At 38.8% G+C, this 20,331-nt stretch overlaps 1 long non-coding RNA gene across 1 annotated transcript; it reads left to right on the plus strand.

Annotated features, from left to right (window-relative positions):
* Window positions 1-7,402: 7,402 nt before the first annotated feature.
* Window positions 7,403-20,027, plus strand: LOC115177707 (uncharacterized). Its single transcript, XR_003872454.1, has 2 exons — window positions 7,403-7,494; window positions 18,643-20,027. It is a non-coding gene; the product is annotated as an uncharacterized LOC115177707 (long non-coding RNA).
* The last annotated feature ends 304 nt before the right edge of the window (window positions 20,028-20,331 follow it).

Here is a 20,331-nt window from a genome sequence, read left to right on the forward strand (position 1 = left end):
GATATTAGCAGGAACTGGAACACACTCTCGTACAAGTCGATCCAGAGCATTCCAAACATGCTCAATGGGTGACATGACTGATGAGTATGCAGGCCATGGAAGAACTGGGACATTTTCGGCTTCCAGGAATTGTGTACAGATCTTTGCAGCAAGGGGCTGTGCATTATCATGCTGAAGCATGAGGTGGTGGCTGAAACATGAGGTGATGGCTGAAAGGAGCCTCTTGCCCACACAATTTGCTTAATAGAAGGAATTTGAAATGATTTATACTTTTACTTTTGATTAATTAAGCATATTTACAACCAAATACTTTTAGACTTTTACTCAAGTAGTATTTTAATGGGTGTCTTCCACTTTTACTTGACTTATCTAATCAAGGTATATTAATGTTACATTTTTCATTCATATTTTTACAAAATAATAATAATTCCACCGACTTTACAGATTATTTTATCTAGATAGTTGCCAAAAAATGACAATTCAATCCATTTTAATCCCACTTTGTAACACAATAATATGTGAAGAAATCCAAGGCGGGTGTAGACATTCTATAGGCAATGTTCTAAAGACTCCAGCCAACCAAAAGCCATAGACTGTTCTCTCTGCTTCTGCACAGCAAGCGGTACAGGAGCATCAAGTCTGACAACAACAGGCTCCTGAACCAACACAATCTCACAATCAATTCGTGCAAATATGTACAAAAAAGAATTTCCGTAGGTTTTGTGCGTTTTTTATGTGGCTTAATTCGTGTGAAAATACCAAAAAAAATTTGCAACTCAATTCGTAGGAAAATACATAGGTTTTTGTGAGACTTAATTTATAGAAAAATACATGGGGGGGTGGGGCAAACTTCGGAACAAACATTTGAAAGTTATTGGAGCAATGCATTTTGGGTAATGGGGTTCTACACTGCCTTTTTTTTGTCCCACATTTATTTATATAAAAAAACAAACGTGTTAACAATCCAATATTGTTAATCAACCAGGTTGTCACTGAAATACTTATAATTTAATAGTAGCCTTCTGTTTTTTGTTTTTTATTAAAGCCAATGCTGTTCTCTATGCTTGTTTTCGCTTAATACTTTGGGATTCTGGTGCTGTCAGATTTCATGAGGGTTGCCAGATTGGAGTAAAAAACTGTTTTTGTCAGTTTTTTGTATGGTATTGATGAAAGTGTTTGGTTGGGGAATAGAGATACATTTTCATGATGGTATATTAATTTATCAATAAATGTGGAGAAATAGAAGACCTGCAAAATAAATATGTTTTTTTTAATTCTCCTGGTGCAACTGCATGGTATTTAGAACTAAAAATGAGTCTGGACTATGATCAATTAAACCATGTCTATAATGAGTCTGGACTATGATCAATTAAACCATGTCTATAATGAGTCTGGACTATGATCAATTAAACCATGTCTATAATGAGTCTGGACTATGATCAATTAAACCATATCTATAACGAGTTTGGACTATGATCAATTAAACCATGTCAATAATGAGTCTGGACTATGATCAATTAAACCATGTCTATAATGAGTCTGGACTATGATCAATTAAACCATGTCTATAACGAGTCTGGACTATGATCAATTAAACCATGTCTATAATGAGTCTGGACTATGATCAATTAATACATATCTATAACGAGTCTGGGCTATGATCAATTAAACCATGTCTATAATGAGTCTGGACTATGATAAATTAATACATGTCTATAACGAGTCTGGACTATGATCAATTAAACCAAATCTATAACGAGTCTGGACGATGATCAATGAAGCCATATCAACGCAGTTAAACATGTAAAATCCTGAATTATGTTGGTTTACACTCATGGCTTTTCCTAGGTTGTTTCATGATGATTATTACTGTTGTGTGAATTATGTTATATTCTTAGGCTATTGTAACAAGGCATATGACAGCATTGTAGGCCTACTGCCTCTGCCCAGAGGAATACTAGGCTTTCATGGCAACGGCCATTGGCGCTCACTTTGCCACGTATGAGCCCTGGTTAGTCCCTGTTGCATCTTTCACTTTCTTCCGCTACATTGGTGGCAGCGTTAGGATCACATCCAGCTCACGTCTAGTTATGTGATCTAGTGGTGGGAAGCATTCTGTTTTTCAACATTGTGTTGGGTGTAATTACATTGATGTATCTAGTGATCAATGGATAAGCAACAATGGGTTGTGACGGATAGAAGTAGTCACTACAGGTGTGATCAAACCTTACATCCAAGTTGCCTGAAGCTGAATGGAAAGTGCAATGCCCTGACCAGTAATTCAGAAGGAAATCCTCTGTGACTGTCTAATTTACATAAGTTAACTTACCAGTGTGGACCCAAAACAAAACACATTCTACACATTTACAATGTGTTGTTACAACCATGGTGTTCTGTTGTTACTGAAACTTATATCAAATAACCTGACATTGATCTACATCACATGGGTAGACAAATAATGTAAGAGTGTTATGCAGATCAAACACAACTATCCTTTTTAAAGATGCAAACCAGTAATATGAATCACTGTTGACCATCCTGTTCCCATCTAATGAGATGAATGGAGGATTTACTACGGCCTAGAATCAAGGCCTTTCCTGTTCCCATCTAATGAGATGGATGGAATATTTACTACGGCCTACAATCAAGGCCTTTCCTGTTCCCATCTAATGAGATGGATGGAATATTTTCTACGGCCTACAATCAAGGCCTTTTCCAGCCATGAAGGACGAAGCTGGGCCCCTCTTGGTTTTCATTGGCGAAGACTGAACTCAAGTTAGGGGTTGTAAGTCAGACTCTCCTATACCACTTTGCCCAACATGTTATACCCCAGAGGTTGTAAATAAACTATTATTAAGGTGATGGAACTTGTATAGGGCTGTAAACCCCATATCCAAATGTCCTCAGACTGAGAATTTCTCACCACTTATTTAGAGAGCAATTTCCATTTTATACACAGCGAGTGTCCATTTATTTACACTAGTGTTTTGATTATTTATTGCTTTCTTCAGTGGAAATACAGAATATTTATACAAATGCCAAATATACCAAAAGCTAAATCAAGCATAGATTTACAACTATTTAACCACGTTAATCATTACTGAAACATGCAAACTACAAACATTTAACCAGTTAAAGATAATGAATACATGACAACTTGATACAAATATTTAATAAAAAATGATTCAGACGAAAGTCTAGTTGGCACACATTGGGGTATCTGCATTGACCCTTCCATATTATATTTTTCACTGTCTCTATGCACACATTGGGGTACCGGGCCATCCAAAACCATGAGTACAAACAAAGTGAGTGTTTGTATATGTGTGTTTGTGTGTGTATTATGGTGTGTATTGTGGTGTGTATTATAATTACCCATCATAGAAATGTATCCCTATTCCCGAATCAAATATATTCATCGATACCAAAAAAACAAACGAAAATCTGTATTTCTTTCTCCTATTTGGCAACCCTCATAAAATTTGACATAGCCTTGTATAAAATGCATTATGAAAGAAATGGTGTAATGTACACGAACAAATGATAAAGGAAATTGTGTAATGTAGATTCTACGAAATATGGAATGCGTTATGAAGAAAATCGTGTTGCCTACTGTTGTTTACATGAAAAAAGGGGACCTTTCTAACTACAAGTGTACCAGAATCCCAAAGTATTAAGCATAAAACAGGCATAGAGAACAGTATTGGCATTCATTTAAAAAAAAATCTACGTAAGACTACTATTATATTAGAATTATTTCAGTGACAACCTGGTTGATTAACAATATTGTTTTGTTTTTATATATAAATAAATGTGAAACACACAAAAAGGCAGTGTAGAACCCCGTTACCCATCATGCATTGCTCGAATAACTTTCAAAAGATTGTTCCGAAGTTTTCCCCCCCAAAAATGTATTTTCCGATGAATGAAGTCGCACAAAATGAGTGTCTTTTCACACGAATTAAGCCGCACAAAAACGCACAATCTGCTGAAATACTTTTTGTACATATTTGCACGAATTTAGTGTGAGATTGTGTTACAACACCTGAACAGCTTTTATCCCCAACCCATAACAAGCCTAGTTAAATAAAGGTGAAGCATTTTTAAAAACATTTTAAAAAATAAGGCTGCTAACAAAATGGCTACATGAACTATCTGCATTGACCCTTCCATATTATATTTTTCACTGTCTCTATGCACACATTGGGGTACCGGGCCATCCAAAACCGATCTCGCCCAGTCTTTTCCCAGAAGAATACTTCAAATATAGGCTACTTAAAGTTCGTGAGAGAACACACATACTGCTCCCAGCGTGTAAAGGAATATATCACATCAAATACATACTGCTTGTACACTTGTCTCATATTTTGAACTGAGAAATTGCGCTTTCTGTTTATGCCACATGACATCAAATTGTATAAAGTGGACTCAAAAATACATGTATGTTTTTTTTTCAACATGAACTGAATATGGAATATATCAGTTTTGATGTATCCACTCTGTGACTAAATCAGCATTTTCAAACTCTGCCTGTGTGGGTGTGTGTGTGTGTGTTTGCTTATGTCATTCCTTGAGCACTACAGATAATCAAGCGCAATCTGCTATTTTCTCAATTGTTTATATTTGTGTTGATGGATCACTCAAATTATTTGTATTTTACAGAGTGTGATTTTGAGGAAATAGTATGTTTATATTTTACAGAGTGTGGCTTTAAAGGGGCAATCTGGGATTGCTACATCCAATTTCAAACTTTAAAAATAATGATATACACTCATGGATTATTGGAGAATATAATTTATACATGCCTCATGGGCTTAGTTCAACTGTTGTACCCCATCAGAACCCAACTATAACTTATACATGCCTCATGGGCTTAGTTCAACTGTTGTACCCCATCAGAACCTAACTATAACTTATACATGCCTCATGGGCTTAGTTCAACTGTTGTACCCCATCAGAACCTAACTATAACTTATACATGCCTCATGGGCTTAGTTCAACTGTTGTACCCCATCAGAACCCAACTATAACTTATACATGCCTCATGGGCTTAGTTCAACTGTTGTACCCCATCAGAACCTAACTATAACTTATACATGCCTCATGGGCTTAGTTCAACTGTTGTACCCCATCAGAACCCAACTGTAACTTATACATGCCTCATGGGCTTAGTTCAACTGTCGTACCCCATCAGAACCCAACTATAACTTATACATGCCTCATGGGCTTAGTTCAACTGTCGTACCCCATCAGAACCCAACTATAACTTATACATGCCTCATGGGCTTAGTTCAACTGTCGTACCCCATCAGAACCCAACTATAACTTATACATGCCTCATGGGCTTAGTTCAACTGTCGTACCCCATCAGAACCCAACTATAACTTATACATGCCTCATGGGCTTAGTTCAACTGCCGTACCCCATCAGAACCCAACTATAACTTATACATGCCTCTTGGGCTTAGTTCAACTGCCGTACCCCATCAGAACCCAACTATAACTTATACATGCCTCATGGGCTTAGTTCAACTGTTGTACCCCATCAGAACCTAACTATAACTTATACATGCCTCATGGGCTTAGTTCAACTGTTGTACCCCATCAGAACCCAACTATAACTTATACATGCCTCATAGGCTTAGTTCAACTGTTGTACCCCATCAGAACCCAACCATAACTTATACATGCCTCATGGGCTTAGTTCAACTGTTGTACCCCATCAGAACCCAACCATAACTTTTACATGCCTCATGGGCTTAGTTCAACTGTTGTACCCCATCAGAACCCAACTATAACTTATACATGCCTCATGGGCTTAGTTCAACTGTCGTACCCCATCAGAACCTAACTATAACTTATACATGCCTCATGGGCTTAGTTCAACTGTTGTACCCCATCAGAACCTAACTATAACTTATACATGCCTCATGGGCTTAGTTCGACTGTTGTACCCCATCAGAACCTAACTATAACTTATACATGCCTCATGGGCGTAGTTCGACTGTTGTACCCCATCAGAACCTAACTATAACTTATACATGCCTCATGGGCTTAGTTCAACTGTTGTACCCCATCAGAACCTAACTATAACTTATACATGCCTCATGGGCTTAGTTCAACTGTTGTACCCCATCAGAACCCAACTATAACTTATACATGCCTCATGGGCTTAGTTCAACTGTTGTACCCCATCAGAACCCAACCATAACTTATACATGCCTCATGGGCTTAGTTCAACTGCCGTACACCATCAAAACATAAAAGCCTGTTTATACCTCGTTGTTTGTAAACAATGTAATTCCAATCAAACACTGTATATTCTCACAGCTTAGTTAAAACTATAACCCCTTTTTTTTACCAAAACAGTGGCGGGGTAGCGGCTTGTTATTGTTTGAACTGCAGATTGCCCCTGTAAAGTAATAAAATGCTCTCATCGAGATTAAAACTCTGGAGGTGAAAACATAACAAACAACAACAACAGATAATTGTTTAACACATTATCTTTTCATAAAAGGATTTATTAATTATGTACATATTCATATTCAGCTTCTACATCTGTGTAGAGGTACTTAGAAGTAAGAGAAAACATATCTGGTTATTTTCCAATAATTTTTTTGTGACGTTTGCCAGAATTGTTCATTTCATTAAACTGCGTTAGCCACTCCAGTCAGCAGATGGCGACGTGTCTTTCAGGTGATGCTTCTTGGTGACGTGTATCCTAGTGGACGGGACGTGATGCTTCTTCAACAACAACACGGCTACTGATTCAACCACCTCGCTAGCTTGCAAGCAAACATAAAACCTAAACATTGAAGCTCTTTCGACCATTTGTGTTTATATGAATCTCAGTGTTTTAAACACAATTCTCTTTACGTATACATTACTTAACTTACATGCAATTTGCTTGTTAACTTAAATAGCACATTTGTTAAATTCATACTGATTTTAGCACTAGGCTAGTTGCTAATGCTAGCTAACTAGCTAGCTAACATCCCGACCATGAGTTCACTAAGCTACTCTCCTCCTGCTAGTGAAGAGGTCTGCTGGTCGGAGAAAGAGGTTCTGGGGCTGAACATTGTCGTGAAAGAAGAAGAGGAGAATATTACAGTGAAAGAAGAGGAAGAAGCTTTCAGAATAAAACAGGAGGAAGAGGAGGCTGTCACATTGAAAGAAGAGGAGGCTGTTACATTGAAAGAAGAGGAGGATGTTACAGTGAAAGAAGAGAAATACACTTTTGGAGTGAAAGAGGAAGAGGGGATAGAGGCTGTCACAGTGGAAGAGGAGGAGGTAGAAGCTTTCAGAATCAAAAAGGAGGAAGAGGAAGATATCACATTGAAAGAAGATGAGGAGGATGTTACAGTGAAAGAACCTTTTAGAGTGAAAGAGGAAGAGGAGGCTATCTCAATAAAAGAGGGGGAGGAAGATGTTTTGGGAGTGACAGAGGAGGAGGAAGATGGAGAGGAGGAAGAGACTGAAGATCCGATTAACACCAGTGAGTATTGTCTTAAAAACGGGACACAAACTATGTTGTTGTTAAACTAATGTGTGGTTTTAAAGGGGCATTCTACTGAAGTTATACACTTGAATATGTTGTTCAGTACTGTAGGATTTGTTAAAGGAGAAGATGGCCATTAATACATGCGTGTTTTGTTTAACTAAATTCTGTGGCCAGTAGCCCAGGCCATTGATTCTAGGAGAATTATAAAAGCCCAATGAGCTTAGTTCAACTGTCGTACCCCAGGGGTAGGCCTATTTACTTTTGAGTCATTTAGCAGACACTCTTAACCAGAGAGACTTACAGTACTGAGTCATTTAGCAGACACTCTTATCCAGAGAGACTTACAGTACTGAGTCATTTAGCAGACGCTCTTATCCAGAGAGACTCACAGAAATAGCCAAATTCACTAATTTGAAGTGGTGTCCACATACTTTTGTATAAACAGTATATCTTATATTAATTCTGACCATTTTGAAGAAACGTTATACTGCCTACGGCGTCTCAAGATGGACAAACAGTACTATTGCAGTTTTAAGTACTATTAATTGGAGTAGCCTATGTGAGCACACTCGTTAGGTTCGCCAGCCGAACCGAAGCATGCGGAAGGCTTTTGGGGCAGCAGGTAGCCTAGTGGTTAGAGTGTTGGGCCAGTAACCGAAAGGTTGCTAGATCTAATCCCCGAGCTGACAAGATAAAAATCTGTCGTTCTGCCCCTGAACAAGGCAGTTAACCCACTGTTCCTAGGCCGTCATTGAAAATAAGAATTTGTTATTGACTGACTAGCTTAGTTAAATATATATATATATTTTTTTTAAATTGGCAGGCCTTCGATATTAACGCTTTGTCCGCTTGCCTGGCACAAGTTTTTTTTTTAAATAGTCAGACAACAGAGGAACTAGATAGCCAATTCAAATCATCTAGTTAACTATTTAGCTATTAACTATTTAGCTATTAGCGTCAAATACAACAGGTGTAGACCTTAGTGAAATGCTTACTTACAAGCCCCTAACCAACAATGCTTACTTACAATACATTGACATGTATTAATGTCAACTGCTTGTCCCCACGGTCCTAAAATAATTTTACCACCTGCACTCGTGTTTAACCGCATATTGGCCGACACGTAGCAGTCGATACAGGTGCACAGTTGTTGAAACCAAAGGCTGCCGACTCCGGTTGGAAAACCGTCTCTCAACAACTCAACGTTGACTTCTTCTCTATTCAATACAGGCCATGTAATTCTGACAAGTTACCAAAATATTCTTAGAAAAGCCTAATTGACAACCAGGGGTAGGAAAAAAGCACCTAATTGTCATACCTGTGTAAAAGTTCCCTTAATGAAAATGACTCAAATGAAAAATACTAGTGAAATAAACCAAAAAGTATTTGGTTTTAAATATACTTAAGCATCAAAGGTAAAAGTATAAATAATTTAAAATTCCTTATATTAAATCTACCTACATGTACATATTACATCAACTAACCGGTGGCCCCACACATTGACTCTGTACTGGTACCCCTGTATATAGTCTCCACATTGACTCTGTACCGGTGCCCCCTGTATATAGCCTCCACATTGACTCTGTACCAATACCCCCTGTATATAGTCTCCACATTGACTCTGTACTGGTACCCCCTGTATATAGCCTACACATTGACTCTGTACTGGTACCCCCTGTATATAGCCTCCACATTGACTCTGTACCAGTACCCCCTGTATATAGTCTCCACATTGACTCTGTACTGGTACCCCCTGTATATAGCCTCCACATTGACTCTATACTGGTACCCCCTGTATATAGCCTCCACATTGACTCTGTACCGGTACCCCCTGTATATAGCCTACACATTGACTCTGTACTGGTACCCCCTGTATATAGCCTCCACATTGACTCTGTACCAGTACCCCCTGTATATAGTCTCCACATTGACTCTGTACCAGTACCTCCTGTATATAGCCTACACATTGACTCTGTACTGGTACCCCCTGTATATAGCCTCCACATTGACTCTGTACCAGTACCCCCTGTATATAGCCTCCACATTGACTCTGTACCGGTACCCCCTGTATATAGCCTCCACATTGACTCTGTACTGGTACCCCCTGTATATAGCCTCCACATTGACTCTGTACCGGTGCCCCCTGTATATAGCCTCCACATTGACTCTGTACTGGTACCCCCTGTATATAGCCTCCACATTGACTCTGTACCGGTGCCCCCTGTATATAGCCTCCACATTGACTCTGTACTGGTACCCCCTGTATATAGCCTCCACATTGACTCTGTACCAATACCCCCTGTATATAGCCTCCACATTGACTCTGTACCAATACCCCCTGTATATAGTCTCCACATTGACTCTGTACCGGTACCCCCTGTATATAGTCTCCACATTGACTCTGTACTGGTACCCCCTGTATATAGCCTCCACATTGACTCTGTACCGGTACCCCCTGTATACAGCCTCCACATTGACTCTGTACCGGTACCCCCTGTATAAAGTCTCACTATTGTTATTTTACTGCTGCTCTTTAACTACTTGTTACTTTTATTTCTTATTCTTATTTGTAATTTTGAAATTGCATTGTTGGTTAGGGACTTGTAAGTAAGCATTTCACTGTAAGGTCTACACCTGTTTTATTCGGCGCTTGTGACTAATACAATTTGATTTGATTTATATTAAGCTAACCAGATTGGAAGATTTGTGTTTTAAATTTTTTATTTACGGATAGCCAGGGGCACACTCCTACACTCAGACATCATTTACAAATGATGCGCTTGTGTTTAGTGAGTCCGCCAGATCAGAGGCCAATGAGATGACCAGGGCTGTTCTCTTGAAAAGTGTGTTTTCACGTCTTTCTAAGCATTCAAAATGTCACGAGTACTTTTGGGTGTCATAAAAAGTACTCTATTTTCTTTAGCAATGCATTAAAGTAAAAGTTGTAAAAAAATATATAAATTGTAAAGTACAGTTCCTCCCAAAAAATGACTTAAAGTACTACTTTAACATATTTTTACTTAAGTAAAAATGACAAGTAACTCAAATGCTGTCAAGATCTCCCCAGCAGTAAGCATGCCCCTGTTTTAACCTACAAATAGATCAATATCTGTGTAAACACAGACATTTACGTCCCACCTTAGCCATTTGATCCCTGGTTCATTGAGTGAGGGAATTATTTTATAAGACATCAAAAGTATTTGGTTGTAATTGTAATGTTGCAGGGTGGTCAACCATCCTTCAGGAGAGATACTGGGTCACAACACCATGGTGAAACTACTTCAATCAGGTGTGTTAGTTAGAGGTCGACCGATTAGGATTTTTCAACGCCGATACCGAATGTTGGAGGACCAAAAAAAGCCGATACCGATTAATCGGATGATTTTTATATATATATATTTGTAATAATGACAGTTACAACAATACTGAATGAACAATGGACACTTTTATTTTAACTTAATATAATACATCAATAAAATCTATTTAGTCTCAAATAAATAATGAAACATGTTCAATTTGGTTTAAATAATGCAAAAACACAGTTTAGGAGAAGAAAGTAAAAGTGCAATATGTGCCATGTAAAAAAGCTACCGTTTAAGTTCCTTGCTCAGAACATGAGAACATTTGAAAGCTGGTGGTTCCTTTTAACACGAGTCTTCAATATTCCCAGGTAAGAAGTTTTAGGTTGTAGTTATTATAGGAATTATAGGACTATTTCTCTCTATACGATTTGTATTTCATATACCTTTGACTATTGGATGTTCAAATAGGTACTTTAGTATAGCCAGCCTAATCTCGGGAGTTGATTTGCTTGAAGTCATAAACAGCGCAATGCTTGAAGCATTGCGAAGAGCTGCTGGCAAACGCAGTAAAGTGCTGTTTGAATGAATGCTTACGAGCCTGCTGCTGCCTACCACCACTCAGTCAGACTGCTCTATCAAATCATAGACTTCATTATAATATAATAACACACAGAAATACGAGCCTTAGGTCATTAATATGGTCAAATCCGGAAACTATCATTTCGAAAACAAAACGTTTATTCTTTCTTTCAGTGAAATACGGAACCGTTCCGGATTTTATCTAACGGTTGGCATCCCTAAGTCTAAATATTCCTGTTACATTGCACAACCTTCAATGTTATGTCATAATTACGTAAAATTCTGGAAAATTAGTTCGCAACGAGCCAGGCGGCCCAAACTGTTGCATTTGCCCTGACTCTGCGTGCAATGAATACAAGAGAAGTGACACAATTTCCCTAATTTAATATTGCCTGCTAACATGAATTTCTTTTAACTAAATATGCAGGTTTAAAAATATATACTTCTGTGTATTGATTTTAAGAAAGGCATTGATGTTTATGGTTAGGTACATTCGTGCAACGATTGTGCTTTTTTGGCAAATGCACTTTTGTTAAATCATCCCCGTTTGGTGAAGTTGGCTGTCTTTGTTAGGAAGAAATAGTCTTCACACAGTTCGCAACGAGCCAGGCGGCCCAAACTGCTGCATATACCCTGACTCTGCTTGCACAGAACGCAAGAGAAGTGACACAATTTCCCTAGTTAAAAGAAATTCATGTTAGCAGGCAATATTAACTAAATATGCAGGTTTAAAAATATATACTTGTGTATTGATTTTAAGAATGCGCTTGTTAACCTCTTACATCTAGACGTTCCGCTAGCGGAACACCTTCTCCAATATCCAATGATGGGCGTGGCGCGAAATACAAACTCCTCTAAAATCCGAAAACTTCAATTTTTCAAACATATGACTATTTCACAGCATTTTAAAGACAAAACTCTCGTTAATCTAACCACACTGTCCGATTTCAAAAAGGCTTTACAGCGAAAGCAAAACATTAGATTATGTCAGCAGAGTACCCAGCCAGAAATAATCAGACCCCCATTTTTCAAGCTAGCATATAATGTCACAAAAAACAAAACCACAGCTAAATGCAGCACTAACCTTTGATGATCTTCATCAGATGACAACCCTAGGACATTATGTTATACAATGCATGGATGTTTTGTTCAATCAAGTTCATATTTATATCAAAAACCAGCTTTTTTACATTAGCATGTGACGTTCAGAACTAGCATACCCCCCGCAAACTTCCGGTGAATTTACTAAATTACTCACGATAAACGTTCACAAAAAACATAATTATTTTAAGAATTATAGATACAGAACTCCTCTATGCACTCGATATGTCCGATTTAAAAATAGCTTTTCGGTGAAAGCACATTTTGCAATATTCTCAGTAGATAGCCCAGCCATCACGGCTAGCCATTTAGACACCGACCAAGTTTAGCCTTGACCAAAGTCAGATTTACTATAAGAATTTTTTTATTACCTTTGCTGTCTTCGTCAGAATGCACTCCCAGGACTTCTACTTCAATAACAAATGTTGGTTTGGTCCCAAATAATCCATAGTTATATCCAAACAGCGGCGTTTTGTTCGTGCGTTCAAGACACTATCCGAATGGTAAAGAAGGGTTACGAGCACGACGCATTTCGTGACAAAAAAATTCTAAATATTCCATTACCGTACTTCGAAGCATGTCAACCGCTGTTTAAAATCAGCGGTTGACATGCTAATTTTTATGCTCATTTTCTCGTAAAAAAGCGATAATATTCCGACCGGGAGTCGTTGTATCCGTTCAAAGACGATAGAATAAATACATGAAGTCGTCTCGTGCACGAGCATGAGTCCCATTGTCCGCTGATCGGCCACTTGCCAAAAGCGCAAATGTGTTTAAGCCTGGGGCTGCCTCGATATCATTCAGCTTTTTCCCGGGCTCTGAGAGCCTATGGGAGCCGTAGGAAGTGTCACGTTACAGCAAAGATCCTCAGTCTTCAATAAACGGAGACAAGAAGAACAAGATCTTGTCAGAGAGGGCACTTCCTGTAAGGAATCTTCTCAGGTTTTTGCCTGCCATATGAGTTCTGTTATACTCACAGACACCATTCAAACAGTTTTAGAAACTTGAGTGTTTTCTATCCAAAGATAATAATTATATGCATATTCTAGTTTCTGGGCAGGAGTAATAATCAGATTAAATCGGGTACGTTTTTTATCCGGCCGTGAAAATACTGCCCCCTATCCATAACAGGTTAAATCACTCGTTTGGCGAAGTAGGCTTTGTTTCAATGATAAATTAACAGGCACCACATCGATTATATGCAACGCAGGACAAGCTAGATAAACTAGTAATATCATCAACCATGTGTAGTTAACTAGTGATTATGTTAAGATTGATTGTTTTTTACAAGATTTGTTTAACGCTAGCTAGCACCTTACCTTGGCTCCTTGCTGCACTCGCATAACAGATAGTCAGCCTGCCACGCAGTCTCCTCGTGGAGTGCAATGTAATCGGCCATGATCGGTGTCCAAAAATGCCGATTACCAATTGTTATGAATACTTGAAATCGGCCCTAATTAATCGGCCATTCCGATTAATCGGTGGACCTCTAGTGTTAGTTCAGAGAGGCCAACCATCCTCCGGGAGAGCTACTGGGTGTGCAGGCTTTTACAAAATGTTTAGAGGAACAAGAACTGAGAACAAAAGTGATCTATACTGTTCCGGAACAGAACTGTTATTTTAAGAGCATGGAAACAGGTTAATAACATTTATTTTATGTTCCGGGCATTTTGACAACAAAAAAACCCGCTTTAAAACAGTTACAGAGTTTAATGTCTGTGATGGGGAAAAAACTGAGGATGGATCAACAACATTGTAGTTACTCCACAAAACGAACCTAATTGACAGAGTTAAAGTAGGAAGCCTGTACAGAATACAAATATTCCAAAACATCCATCCTGTTTGCAATAAGGAACTAAAGTAAAACTGCAAAGAATGTGGCAAAGAAATGAACTTTATTTTTATTTTATTTATTTATGTAACCTTTATTTAACTAGGCAAGTCAGTTAAAACTTATTTTGGCTCAAATCCCGTTAACGGGATCGATTTGACAACAGCCAGTGAAATTGCAGGGCGCCAAATTCAAACAACAGAAATCTCATAATTAAAATTCCTCAAACATACAAGTATTATACACCATTTTAAAGATAAACTTCTTGTTAATCCAAGCACAGTGTCCGATTTCAAAAAGGCTTTACGGCGAAAGCATACCATGCGATTATGTTAGGTCAGTGCCTAGTCACAAAAAAACACAGCCATTTTCCAGCCAAAGAGAGGAGTCACAAAAAGCAGAAATAGAGAAAATGAATCACTAACCTTTGATCTTCATCAGATGGCACTCATAGGACTTCATGTTACACAATACATGTATGTTTTCTTCGATAAAGTTCATATTTATATCCCAAAATCTCAGTTTCCATTGGCGCGTTATGTTCAGTAATGTTTTGCCTTCAAAACATCCGGTGAATTTGCAGAGAGCCACATCAATTTATAGAAATACTCATCATAAACTTTGATGAAAGATACAAGTGTTATACATAGGATTAGATCAAAAAAGCTTTACGGCGAAAGCACACCATGCGATAATCTGAGTACAGCGCTCAGCCACCAAAACAAACCATACAGATACCCGTCAAATTGTGGAGTCAACAAAAGTCAGAAATAGCGTTATAAATATTCACTTACCTTTGATGATCTTCATCGGAATGCACTCCCAGGAAACCCAGTTCCACAATAAATGTTCATTTTGTTCAATAAAGTTCATCTTTATGTCTAAATTCTTCCTTTTTGTTTGCGCGTTTAGTTCACTAATCCAAATGCACAAAGCGTGGGCACTAAGTCCAGACGAAAAGTAAAAAAATTACAGTTCATAGAAACATGTCAGACGATGTATATAATCAATATTTTGGATGTTTTTATCATAAATCTTCAATAATATTCCAACTGGACAATTCCTTTGTCATTAGAAAGGAAAGGGAACGGAGCTCGTGCTCACGGCTGCGTGCGATAAACAACTCATAGCTTTCAGCTGAGGCACTTACTGTGAGTGGTCTTATTCTCTCCCCTTTCACAATAGAAGCCTGAAACAACTTTCTAAAGACTGTTGACATCTAGTGGAAGCCTCAGGAAGTGCAATCTGACCCCATTTACACTGTATATTGGATAGGCAATCACTTGAAAAACTACAAACCTCAGATTTCCCACTTCCTGGTTGGATTTTCTCAGGTTTTCACCTGCCATATGAGTTCTGTTATACTCACAGACATCATTCAAACAGTTTTAGAAACCTCAGAGTGTTTTCCATCCAAATCTACTAATAATATGCATATCCTAGCTTCTGGGCCTGAGTAGCAGGCAGTTTAGTCTGGGCACGCTTTTCATCCGGACGTGAAAATCCTGCCCCCTTGCATAACAGGTTAAGAACAAATTCTTATTGACAATGACGGCCTACCAAAAGGCAAAATGCCTCCTGCGGGGACGGGGGCTGGGATTAAAATAAATACAATATAAATAGGACAAAACACACATCACAACAAGAGAGACAACACTACATAAAGAGAGACCTAAAACAACAACATAGCAAGGCAGCAACACATGGCAATACAACATGGTAGCAGCACAAAACATGGTACAAACATTATTGAGCACAGTCAACAGCACAAAGGTCAAGGAGGTAGAGACAACAATACATCACACAAAGCAGCCACAACTGTCAGTAAGAGTGTCCATGATTGAGTCTTTGAATGAAGAGATTGAGATAAAACTGTCCAGTTTGAGTGTTTGTTGCAGCTCGTTCCAGTCGCTAGCTGCAGCGAACTGAAAAGAGGAGCGTCCCAGGGATGTGTATGCTTTGGGGACCTTTACCAGAATGTGACTGGCAGAACGGGTGTTGTATGTGGAGAATGAGGGCTGCAGTAGATATCTCAGATAGGGGGGAGGGAGGCCTAAGAGGGTTTTATAAATAAGCATCAACCAGTGGGTCTTTTGACGGGTATACAGAGATGACCAGTTTACAGAGGCGTATAGAGTCCAGTGATGTGTCCTATAAGGAGCATTGGTGGCAAATCTGATGGCCGAATGGTAAAGAACATCTAGCCGCTTGAGAGCACCCTTCCTGACGACCTATAAATTATGGCTCCGTAATCTAGCAAACCAAGTCTAGATTTATCTTTAGCCTGCAGCTTTGATATGTGCTGAGAGAAGGACAGTGGGCCGTCTAGCCATACTCCCAAGTCCTTGTCTGAGGTGACTACCTCAAGCTCTAAACCCTCAGAGGTAGTAATAACACCTGTGGGAAGAGGGGCATTCTTCTTACCAAACCACATGACCTTTGTTTTGGAGGTGTTCAGAACAAGGTTAAGGGTAGAGAAAGCTTGTTGGACACTAAGAAAGCTTTGTTGTAGAGCGTTTAACACAAAATCCGGGGAGGGGCCAGCTGAGTATAAGACTGTATCATCTGCATATAAACGGATGAGAGAGCTTCCAACTGCCTGAGCTATGTTGTTGATGTAAATTTAGAAGAGCATGAGGCCTAGGATTGAGCCTTGGGGTACTCCCTTGGTGACAGGCAGTGGCTGAGACAGCAGATTTTCTGACTTTATACACTGCACTATTTGAGAGAGGTAGTTAGCAGAGATACCAATGCTCCTTTGCCGGCCCACAAGAAGGGAATGGTCTACCGTATCAAAAGCTTTGGCCAAGTCAATAAAAATAGCAGCACAATAATGTGAAGTAAAACTGGGTGATGTTCTGGGTGAGTATGCAGGCCATGGAAGAACTGGGACATTTTCAGCTTCCAGGAATTGTGTATAGATCCTTGCGACATTGAGCTGTGCATTTTCATGCATTCAAATTGCCATCGGTAAAATTCCGTTTTTGTTCGTTGTCCGTAGCTTATGCCTGCCCATACCATAACCCCAACGCCACCATGGGGCACTCTGTTCACAACGTTGACATCAGCAAACCACTCGCCCAAATGACGTCAAACACGTGGTCTGTGGTTGTGAGGCCTGTTGGACGTACTGCCAAGTTCTCTACAACTATGTTGGAGGTGGCTTATGGTAGAGAAATGAACACTCAATTCTCTGGTAACAGCTCTGGTGGATATTCCTGCAGTAAGCATGCCAATTCCACTCCCCCTCAAAACTTCAGACATTTGTGGTATTGTGTTGTGACAAAACTGCACATTTTAGAGTAGCTTTTTATTGTCCCCATCACACCTGTGAGGTGGATGGATTATTTTGGCAAAGTAGAAATGCTCACTAACAGGGAGGTAAACAAATTTGTGCGCGACATTTGAGAGAAATAAGCTTTTTGTGCGTATGGAACATTTCTGGGCTCTTTTTATTTTTAGCTCATGAAACATGGGACCAACACTACATGTTGCGTTTATATGTTAGTTGCGTTGAATTAAGATGCATGTGTGTTAATCTGAGTAAATAGAGTTAGAATGTTAGAATGTAGAATGTTAGAATGTTAGAATGTAGAATGTTAGAATGTTAGAATGTAGAATGTTAAATACAATTCTATGGCAAAGCAGTTCATACCTGGTGCTTTTCTCCACGTGAATGTTTTAAAAGTGTCTAATATTTTTTTTTTTTGGGGGGGGGGGTGATAATTTTTTGTCTGCTGATAGTTGCTTCAGGGGTATTGAGTCTAATAAGGCCGTAGGATCAGTCCAACGGTTGTTTAATTCAGATTTATATAGATTTTCATAGACGCTTTTAAAATTGTCATTAATATGTATCCTATACTGACTAGTCTATTTATCCATTAGGTCTAATACATGTATCCTATACTGACTAGTCTATTATCCATTAGGTCTTATACATGTATCCTATACTGACTAGTCTATTATCCATTAGGTCTAATACATGTATCCTATACTGACTAGTCTATTATCCATTAGGTCTAATACATGTATCCTATACTGACTAGTCTATTATCCATTAGGTCTAATACATGTATCCTATACTGACTAGTCTATTTATCCATTAGGTCTAATACATGTATCCTATACTGACTAGTATATTTATCCATTAGGTATAATATATGCATAACAACACTAAGTTTAATAGTGTTTTTATTGGTCTACAAAGCACTACAGCCACTCTGTGATGACAAGCTCTAGTCTACATTAAACCTCATAGGAAGACAGTGTTATTATGTGGAGGTTTCATTCAGGTCTCTCTGTTTAACTAAACTCTCTGTTTGTCTTCAGCAGGGGAGAGACCAGACACACACTCTCACTGTGACAGCTTGAAGAGTGCTTCAGGGGAACCAGACCCAGAGACGTCCAAACCAGAACGACGACGACACTGCTCTCAGTGTGGAAAGAGTTTTAGCTTGTTTGGGAACCTGAAACGACATGAGAGGACACACACAAAGGAGAGACCCTACCAATGCATTCAGTGTGGAAAGAATTTTAATTCATCAGAATATATGAAAAAACATGAAAAAATACACTCTAAGCCTTACCACTGCTCCCAGTGTGAAAGAAGTTTTACCCAACGGGGGGACCTGAAATCACATGAGAGGACACACACAGGAGAGAAGCCTTACCACTGCTCACAGTGTAAAAGGAATTTTTTCTCATCGGGGTCCTTGAAAAGACATGAGGGGACACACTCTGTGGAAAAACCTTTCCACTGTTCTCATTGTGAAAAGAGTTTTAGGAATTTATGGAACCTGAAAGAACATGAGCAAAGACACACAATGGAGAAGCCTTTCCACTGCTCCCACTGTGGAATTACATTTACGTGGTTTCAACAACTTAAAGAGCATGAAAGAATCCACATCGTAGAGAAAAGTTATCAGTGCCTCCGATGTGGAAAGATATTTATGCAGTTAGGGGACCTGAAAGTCCATGAGGTAACACACACAGGGGAGAAGCCTTACCAATGCTCCCAGTGTGGAAAGAGATATAGTACCTCACATGGACTTAAAATTCATCAGAAAACACACATTGTCCTCCCACAATTGTCTCATATTTTTGACTGAGAATGTGTTTTTGTTTATGCTACATGAAATCTAATTATAGAAAGTGGACTCAAAAATACATTTGTATGATTTATTTTAATTTTAAAATATAACTTCAATATGGAGTGAGTAAGTGTATGGCTTTCCCAGATTTCTATGACGTATAATTAATTACAATATGAGTGAAATCGTTTTCCAAAAAATGGTAATTAAGTATGTTAAAAGGTAGCTTTTCTGTGTTGGAATGGTGTGCGTATCCCAACTACAGAATGTTGTGGGCGTATACAAGTCATTAAAGGGATACTTTATGATTTTGACAATGAGGCCCTTTATCTACCTTACCAGAGTCAGATGAACTACTGGATTCCATTTTTATGTGTCTGTGTCCAGTATGGGGGAAGTTTGAGGTAGTTTTGTGAGTCAGTGCTAACTAGATGAAATAGCTGAATCAACTCATTTTAAGGGGTAATCTTGCATACACTATATATACAAAATGATGTTGCATATCTTAATTCATATTCCCACTATTGATGAATAATATGTGTAATTATGTAGGCACTTCAACAGTTGTTCCATCCCTGAGCCCAATGTGACTAAATAAATAAAAGAGGAGACTTGATGAGTGAATGTGTATTTTGTTATTTTTTTTGTATTTAACCTTTTATTTAACTAGGCGAGTCAGTTAAGAACAATGACGGCCTACACCTGCCAAACCCGGATGACGCTGGGCCAATTGTGCGACGCCCAATGGGACTCCCAATCATGGCCGGTTGTGATACAGTCTGGAATCGAACCAGGGTGTCTGTAGTGACGCCTCAAGCACTGAGATACAGTGTCTTAGACCACTGTGATACAACCTGGAATGGAACCAGGTACTGTAGAGATGCAGTGTCTTAGACCACTGTGATACAGCCTGGAATTGAACCAGGGT

This window comes from Salmo trutta, chromosome 38 (genome assembly GCF_901001165.1).
Source record: "Salmo trutta chromosome 38, fSalTru1.1, whole genome shotgun sequence".
NCBI lineage: Eukaryota > Metazoa > Chordata > Actinopteri > Salmoniformes > Salmonidae > Salmo > Salmo trutta.